Source organism: Colobus angolensis, unplaced genomic scaffold, assembly GCF_000951035.1.
Source record: "Colobus angolensis palliatus isolate OR3802 unplaced genomic scaffold, Cang.pa_1.0 Scaffold350, whole genome shotgun sequence".
NCBI lineage: Eukaryota > Metazoa > Chordata > Mammalia > Primates > Cercopithecidae > Colobus > Colobus angolensis.
Genome location: NW_012116822.1, coordinates 641,823 through 650,432, shown reverse-complemented (window position 1 = coordinate 650,432; position 8,610 = coordinate 641,823). Strand labels below are relative to the sequence as shown.

Below are 8,610 nucleotides of genomic sequence, written 5' to 3'. Positions count from 1 at the left end.
TGCCTCGGCCTCCCAAAGTGCTGGGATTACAGGCGTGAGCCCCCATACCAGGTCTCTATGTTGGTTTTCACTGCAATGAATGTGTCCAGAAATCTGATGTATGCGCTCCCCATTGCTGCTTTAACAACTGACCCCTCAGTGGCTGAGAAAGACACCCAGGTATTATCTCATGGGTCTGTACATCAGAAGTCCTGGAGGGCAGGGCTTGGGCTGAAGGCTCACATCAATGTCTCCATCCACCGTGATCTCCTCTGGTGCTTGGAATCCGCCTCCAGGCTCACTCCTCTTGCTGGAAGGGTTCAGTTCCCGGTGGCTGTAGGACCTGGGTCCCGCCTCCTGTCATCCAGTCACTCTCAGCTCCTGTGGTTGCTTTTTGGTCCTCACCCATGGTCCCCCCATCCTCACAGCCGGGAGCAGCATTCAGATCCTGCTTGCTCCTGGGATCTCCGCCACTGCCCCTCTGCCGCCAGTCAGAGAAAGCATTCTGCTTTAAGGCCTCAAGGGATTACACTGGGCTAACCCAGATAATCCTGGATTGTCTCCCTGTCTGAGTCAACTGTGCCAAATAACAAGACATGCAGGAGTGACAGCTCCTCATACTCACAGGTTCTGGGCAGGGCATCTCTGGGGGGCTATCTCAGAAATTCTGTCTGCCTGACCCATCCTCCTGTTCCACTGCCACACCCCGTATCTCAAAGTCCTGTCATGTCCTGTATATCGCTCTTACCAACTCCCTGAGCTCAGCCTCATGGCCACCATCCTGGGCCAGGCCACCCTTGCAGCTCCCTCGCTGCTCTCATTCTTCTCCCCCTTCCCCAGGCATCCTGCCCACCCTCTGGTTCCCCTGCTATAGCCTAAATGCTCTTCCAAAAACACAAAGCTAACCATGCTAGTCCCCAGTTGAAAATCCTGCAGTGGTGCCCCAGGAGCTTCGGGGGATGAACAAATGTCCATAAAAGTCATTTGTTCAAATGATTTCTGAGCACAGACTCTCCACCAGGCACCTCCTGCAGCTTCCTGTGCTGTAGGATGGGGAGGTTCAACTATGAAGAAGGCTGCAGTAAGCACTAAGGGTGGCTGTCCCAGCCAGCCCTGCCCTCGTTCCCTCTTCACCCCTAGATCTTCCCAGTACCCTCCTCCTCTGCCCTGTCACATCCAACAAATCCTGTAGGGAGCACTTTTCCCATATCCCTTCCTAGGTTCTAGTTCTATATTGCTCTCCCGGCTGGGACTTTCCCGGGCGGAAGCTTGGGGGACTAGGACTCTCTCTGTCTAGCTCACCATGGCTTCCCCGATGCCTAGCACAGTGTTGGGCACATAAAGAGGCTCAGTAAGTTGTTCTGAATGAATGGAAAGTCCAGTATGGACGGTGCAGACCCAAACCTACTGAGATTCCCTTTACTTCTAATAATCGTCTGCTTTGTGCCAGTGATTTTTCAGTGAACCGTTAGGGGCCAATGGTCCTGGCCCCCACAGCTCCATGGCACAAAGTCTGGAAGGAGGCTGGGTGCAGTGGCTCACACCTGTAGCCCAGCACTTTGGGAGGCCAAGGTGGCAGATCACTTGAGGTCAGGAGTTCAAGACCAGCCTGGGCAACATGGTGAAACCTCGTCTCTACTAAAAATACAAAAATTAGTCGGGCGTGGTGGCACATGCCTGTAGTCCCAGCTACTTGGGAGGTTGAGGCACGAGAATCACTTAAACCCAGGAGGCAGAGGTTACAGTGAACCAAGATAGTGCCACTGCACTCCAGCGAGGGTGACAGAGGGAGACTGTCTCAAAAACAAACAACGACAAAAAAAACAAAGTCTGGGCCGGGCGCGGTGGCGCACGCCTGTAATCCCAGCACTTTGGGAGGCCGAGGTGGGCAGATCATGAGGTCAGGAGATTGAGACCATCCTGGCTAACACAGTGAAACCCCGTCTCTACTAAAAATACAACAAATTAGCAGGGCGTGGTGGCGGGCGCCTATAGTCCCTGCTATTCAGGAGGCTGAGGCAGGAGAATGGCGTGAACCTGGGAGGCGGAGCTTGCAGTGAGCGGAGATCACGCCACTGCACTCCAGCCTGGGCGACAGAGCGAGACTCCGTCTCAAAACAAATAAAAATAACAAAAAATAAAAATAAAACAAAGTCTGGCAGGAACATCAATGTCAATTCCAAGGGGCCTAGAAGAAGGGAAGACATTTTCTGGGCACAAGAACAAAAAAATGTGACCATCAAGAACTTGCTCCAGAGGCCAGTGAGGTGGCTCCCGCCTGTAAGGGAGGCCGAGGTGAGTGGATCGCTTGAGGTCAGGAGTCTGAGGCCAGCCTGGCCAACATGGTGAAAGCCCATCTCTACTAAAAATACAAAAATTAGCCGGGCGTGGTGGCACATGCCTGTAATCCCAGCTACTTGGGAGGCTGAAGCAGGAGAATTGCTTGAACCCAGGAGGTCGAGGTTGTAGTGAGTCGAGATCGCACCACTGCACTCCAGCCTGGGCAACAGACCAAGACTGCATCTCAAAAACAAAAAGAACTTGCTCAAGAGGCCTGTGAAGCAGTGGGTGGAAGCATGGTGCTGTGGAGAAGGGGAGATTTTATGCACATGTGGACATACACCACCGCCCCCAGCCTTTAGCAAAACAGCGAAGAAAATGAGAGGGAAAGGCCCCAACAGAGGAATCATTTTCCTGACTTTTGAAACCATGGAAAGTGAATAGAAGAAGGCAACAGATGAAACAGGTGTCAAGGGTCGCGGCCCCGGAAAGGCTGCAAGGGGACGGCACGGAGACCAAGCCACCAGGCACCCCAGGACCAGGAAGTGGGAAGTGAGAGCACTAAAACAGCTCCTGTCCTTGGCATCCACCACCACCTCCTGTTCCTCTAGAAACCCCCAGACAAAAGAAACATCTCTGGGGCCAGGGGTGGTGGCTCATGCCGCTAATCCCAGCGCTTTGGGAGGCCAAGGCAGGCGGATCACGAGGTCAGGAGATCAGGACCATCCTGGCTAACACGGTGAAACCCTGTCTCTACTAAAAATAAAAAAAAAAAAAATTAGCCGGGCGCGGTGGCGGGCGACTGTAGTCTCAGCTACTCAGGAGGCTGAGGCAAGAGAATGGCATGATCCTGAGAGGCGGAGCTTGCAGTGAGCCGAGATCGCGCCACTGCACTCCAGCCTGGGCGACAGAGTGAGACTCCGTCTCAAAAAAAAAAACAACGAAAACAAAAACCAAATCTGTCTGGGAAAAGCTCAGGCTTTGGTTGGTGGCCCAGAGTAAAGCCTGTCTCCAACTGCAGTTGGGAATCTGTGGCTGATAATGGATTCAATGGCCACCCCGCTCCCCCTGGCCAGAGCCTGCAGGTGCCATCCCTCTTGTGGTTCACCTCCACCCAGAGCACCCTGGCAGTGAAACAACTCTGTGTGATACTGTAGTGGTGGATACATGTTAGAAATGTGTCCAAACCCATAGAATGTACACCACCAAGGGCAAACCCTCATGTCAACAATAGACTTTGGGTGGTTATGATATGACAATGTAAGTTGATCACTTGTAACAAATGTACCCCCTGGTAGAAGATGATGATGGGAGAGGAGGTGCATGTGTGGGGCAGGGGGCAGATGGGAAATCTCTCTACCTCCCTTTCAATGTTGCTATGAGCCTACAATTCCTCTGTTGAGGCTAAAGCAACTCCATCTTGGATGCTAATGTACTACGTTGGCTTCTGATTAACTCCTGTTCCAGGAAGGCCTCTAAGATTTCCAGTTTATCTGTTGTTCCTTGTGTATGAGACTGTACTTACCATCAATTCTACCATTACGTCAAAGAGCCTTGATGTTATCGTACTTCGCTGGCCCACACATCCCTTCTGAATAACCTGCTCCCTTGGTACAGCAGCTTTCGATCTGGGGATACTGCTGCGGGGATCTACGATTTTGTCTCCCCACACTGGAGACACAGACATGGCTTCTGTTCATAAGTCCCTTTGACACGTTTCTTTCTAAGAAACTGGATTTGTCAGATAACAACATGTTAAAAATGTAAAGAAATTGGAATGTTTATACGCTGTTGGTAGGAATGGTGCAGCCACTTTGGAAAACAGCCTGGCCTTTCCCCAAAACGTTAAACATAGAGTTACCATTTGACCCAGCCATTTTCATTGTATCTACCCAAGAGAACAGCAAAATATACCCACACAAACACTTGTCCATGGATGTTCACATCAGCATTATTCATAATAGTCAAAAGGTGCAAACAACCCAATCCGTGAACTGACAGATGGATAAAATGTGGCACATCTAGACAATGGAGTATTATTTAATAATAAAGCACTAGGCTGGGCGCGGTGGCTCACGCCTGTAATCCCAGCGCTTTGGTCCATGAACGGACAACTGGATAAAATGTGGCATATCTATACAATGGAATATTATTTAATAATAAAGCACTAGGCTGGGCGCGGTGGCTCACGCCTGTAATCCCAGCGCTTTGGTCCATGAACGGACAACTGGATAAAATGTGGCATATCTATACAATGGAATATTATTTAATAATAAAGCACTAGGCTGGGCATGGTGGCTCACACCTATAATCCCAGCACTTTGGGAGGCAGAGGTGGGTAGATCATGAGGTCAGGAGTTTGAGACCAGCCTGGCCAACATGGTGAAACCCCGTCTCTACTAAACATACAAAAATAAGCCGGGCATAGTGGTACGTGCGTGTAATCACAGCTACTAGAGAGGCTGAGGCAGGAGAATTGCTGGAACCCAGGAAGCTGAGATCATGCCGTTGCATTCCAGCCTGGCCAACAGAGTGAGACTCCATCTCAAAATAATAATAATAATAATAAAGCACTAATAAATGCTGTAACATGGACAAACCTTGAAAATGTTATTCTAAGTAAAAGAAGACAGTCACAAAAGACTGCATATTATGTGATTCAATTTCTATGAAATGTCCAGAACACAGAAATTGATAGAGACAGAACGTAGATTAGTGGTAGCTTAGAGTTCAGGAAAGATAAGGAAGTCAGAGGGTGATAGCTCAAGAGTACAGTGTTTCTTTTTTCTTTTCTTTCTTTCTTTTTTTTTTTTTTTTTTGAGGTGGGGATCTCGCTTTGTCACCCTGGCTGGAGTTCAGTGGCACAGTCACAGCTCCCCACAGCCTTGATCTCCCCAACTCAGGTGGTCCTCCTGCAGGCTGGTCTTGAACTCCTGGGCTCAAGAGATTCTCTCCCGGCCGGGCGTGGTGGCTCACACCTGTAATCCCAGCACTTTGTGAGGCCAAGGTGGGTGAATCATGAGGTCAGGACTTCTACACCAGGCTGGCCAACCTGGTGAAACCCTGTCTCTACTAAAAATACAAAAAATTAGCTGGAAATGGTGGCGGGCACCTGTAATCCCAGCTACTTGGGAGGCTGCAGGAGAATCGCTTGAACCCAGGAGGCGGAGGAGGCAGAGGTTGTGGTGAGCCAAGATCGTGCCACTGCACTCCAGCCTGGGCAACAGAGCAAGACTCCATCTTAAAAAAAAAAGAGAGAGAGATTATTTCGCCTCAACCTCCCAGAGTGCTAGGATTACAGGTGTGAGTCACTATGCCTGGTAATATCTCAATTTGTGGCTCGGCACAGTGGCTCAAGCCTGTAATCCCAGCACTTTGGGAGGCTGAGGCTGGGTGGATCGCTTGAGCCCAGGAGTTGGAGACCAACCTGGGCAACATGGCAAAACACCATAATTAGCTGGCATGCTGGTGCATGCCTGTAGTCCCACCTACTCGGGATGCTGAGGTGGGAAGATCGACCCAGTTCTGGAGTTCAAGACTGCAGTGAGCTATGATTGAGCCACTGCACTCCAGCCTGGGCATCAGAGGAGACCCTATCTATCATCTACCTACCTACCTATCATCTATCATCTCTCTATCGATCTATCTATCTATTATCATCTATCTATCATCTATTATCTATTATCTATCATCTACCTACCTATCATCTATCTATTATCTATCATCTATCTACCTACCTATCACCTATCTATCATCTGTCTACCCACCTGTCATCTATCTATCATCTATCTATCTTCTATCTATCATCTAATCTATCATCTATCTACCTACCTATCATCTATCTATCTATCATCTATCAACTGTCTATCATCTATCTACCCACCTGTCATCTATCTATCTATCTATCTATCTATCTATCTATCATCTATCTACCTATCATCTGTCATCTATCTATCATCTATCTCTCTTCTATCTATCTATCTATCTCTCAATTTTAAAAAATCCTCCCCAATTTTTAAAAAAATGTACCTTAGTCCTTCTAGATCTAACTTTTTCAGTTTGTAGGTGAAGCACTGACGCCCAGAGAGGCTAAATGACTTGCCTAAAGTCATTTGTCATTTAGAGGCCTGGACCCAGTGCCCATTAATCTTTATGTTATCAGTCATTGTACACTGCTTAAAGTAAGCTCAACTGGGCACAGTAGCTCACGCCTGTAATCCTAGCACTTTGGGAGGCTGAGGTGGGCAGATCATTTGAGACCAGCCTGGCCAACATGGCGAGCCTCTGTCTCTACTAAAATACAAAAATTAGCCAGGCATGGTGGTGTATGCCTGTAATCCCAGCTACTTGGGAGTCTGAGGCATAAGACTCACTTGAACCAGGGAGGCAGAGGTTGCAGTGAGCCGAGATTGTGCCATGAACTCCAGCTGGGGCAACAGAGCAAGACTCCATCTCAAAAAAATAAAGAAAAAGAAAAAAGAAATAACCTCAAGTAGTAGCCATTCCAACAAAATCAATAAAGCAATAAACTCACACAAAACAACTTGGGTTCAGAACAGATTTCTGAGTCTGGCCTTAGAAATACACAGTGTGTTGGCCGGGCACAGTGGCTCACGCCTGTAATCCTAGCACTTTGGGAGGCCAAGTCAGGCGGATCACGAGGTCGGGAGATCGAGACCATCCTGGCTAACACGGTGAAACCCCATCTCTACTAAAAATACAAAAAATTAGCTGGGCATGGTGGCAGGCACCTGTAGTCCCAGCTACTCGAGAGGCTGAAGCAGGAGAATGGCATGAACCCAGGAGGCGGAGCTTGCAGTGAGCCAAGATTGAGCCACTATATTCCAGCCTGGGTGACAGAGCGAGACTGTCTTGAAAAAGAAAAAGAAAGAAAGAAAGAAATACACAGTGTGTTAACAACAACAACAAAAAAAACAGGCCAGTTGTGGTGGCTTACATCTGTAATCTCAACACTTTGGGAAGCCAAGACGAGTGGATCACTTGAGGTCAGGAGTTTGAGGCCAGCCTGGCCAACATGGTAAAACCCTATCTCTCCTAAAAATACAAAAATTAGCTGGGCATGGTGGCAAGTGCCTGTAATCCCAGCTACTCGGGAGGCTGAGGCGGTAGGATCACTTGAACCTGGGAGGCGGATGTTGCAGTGAGCTGAGATGGCACCACTGCACTCCAGTCTGGGTGACAAAGGGAGACTCAGTCTAAGAGAGAGAGAGAGAAAGAGAGAAAGAGAGAAAGAGAGAAAGAGAGAAAGAAGAAAGAAAGAAAGAAAGAAAGAAAGAAAGAAAGAAAGAAAGAAAGAAAGAAAGAAAGAAAGAAGGAAGGAAGGAAGGAAGGAAGGAAGGAAGGAAGGAAGGAAGGAAGGAAGGAAGGAAGGAAGGAAGGAAGGAAGGAAGGAAGGAAATAAAACAGTGTGGTTTTCTGAAGACATATTTGTTCTCAGCACTTCATTGTCTTATGGCTCAAAATGCAGACACGTGTGACCTGGGCCAAACTGAGGTTTCTACACTTTCACTATTTACATATCCTTTTTAGCTAAACTCAAATGTCAAATCACAGGTATGGGTAAAGTCTGGGCTTGGAGACAAGTGGACCTGGGTTCAAATCCAGCTTTGTGTGAGCTGCACCAAACTATTCACCTTTATGTGTGTCAGTAAATTGTGAATATAAAGGTATATATTCCTGGTAAAGGGATGGTAAAGTCTTTACCTTTACCATAGAGGTATTTTTTGGTGAGCACTGAATAAGATATTGTATGTAATATGCTTGCCACATAAATGTTAACTGTCTTTTTCCTTCCATGTAAGAGCTGAAGGGACTCCACAACTGAGGCTCTGAGTGAGGTCAGTCAAGTGAGTCCATTTGTTTGAATCTGTTTGAATTGGGTTTCTCAGGAATGAAATTCTCCATCACTCTGCTGGACAGAGTTCATTGCGCCCCATGCACACAACTGGCAGTACTTCTCCCCTTGGTGAACCTGACACATTTTCATCTGTCCTAAAAGGCAGAAACACCACTCAGAAACAAGAACAGAAAACCACCCTGTAGAGTCCTGCCACTGTGTGCTCAGAGGAGGCAACAGAGCTGCTCTCACAGACCCACACGACACTGAAGAAAGGATTACCAGGGAGGGGCAGAACCGCTATTACAAGACAGAAGAAGAGGAAGAAGAGTGGGGAGAGGATGGGGGTGGAGAATAGTACAGCTAAGTTGTCAGCAGGAAGGCAAAAGCTGACAGTAACCTAAAGCTCCGGAAGGAGCTATCTTTTCTCAAGAAATCGCAAAACAAAAACCTTTAAAGGATCAATTTTTTTTTACATTGTATATACAAACCTT

General features: G+C 47.9%; 1 pseudogene across 1 annotated transcript in view; it reads right to left on the bottom strand.

The window, feature by feature from the left end:
• Nucleotides 1–8,610, bottom strand: part of LOC105519534 — a 19,241-nt pseudogene that overhangs the window by 3,420 nt on the left and 7,211 nt on the right. The window contains exon 2 of the transcript XR_001002986.1: nt 5,114–5,117. The product of XR_001002986.1 is annotated as an NAD(P)H-hydrate epimerase pseudogene (transcript). The remainder of the gene's footprint in view (nt 1–5,113; nt 5,118–8,610) is intronic.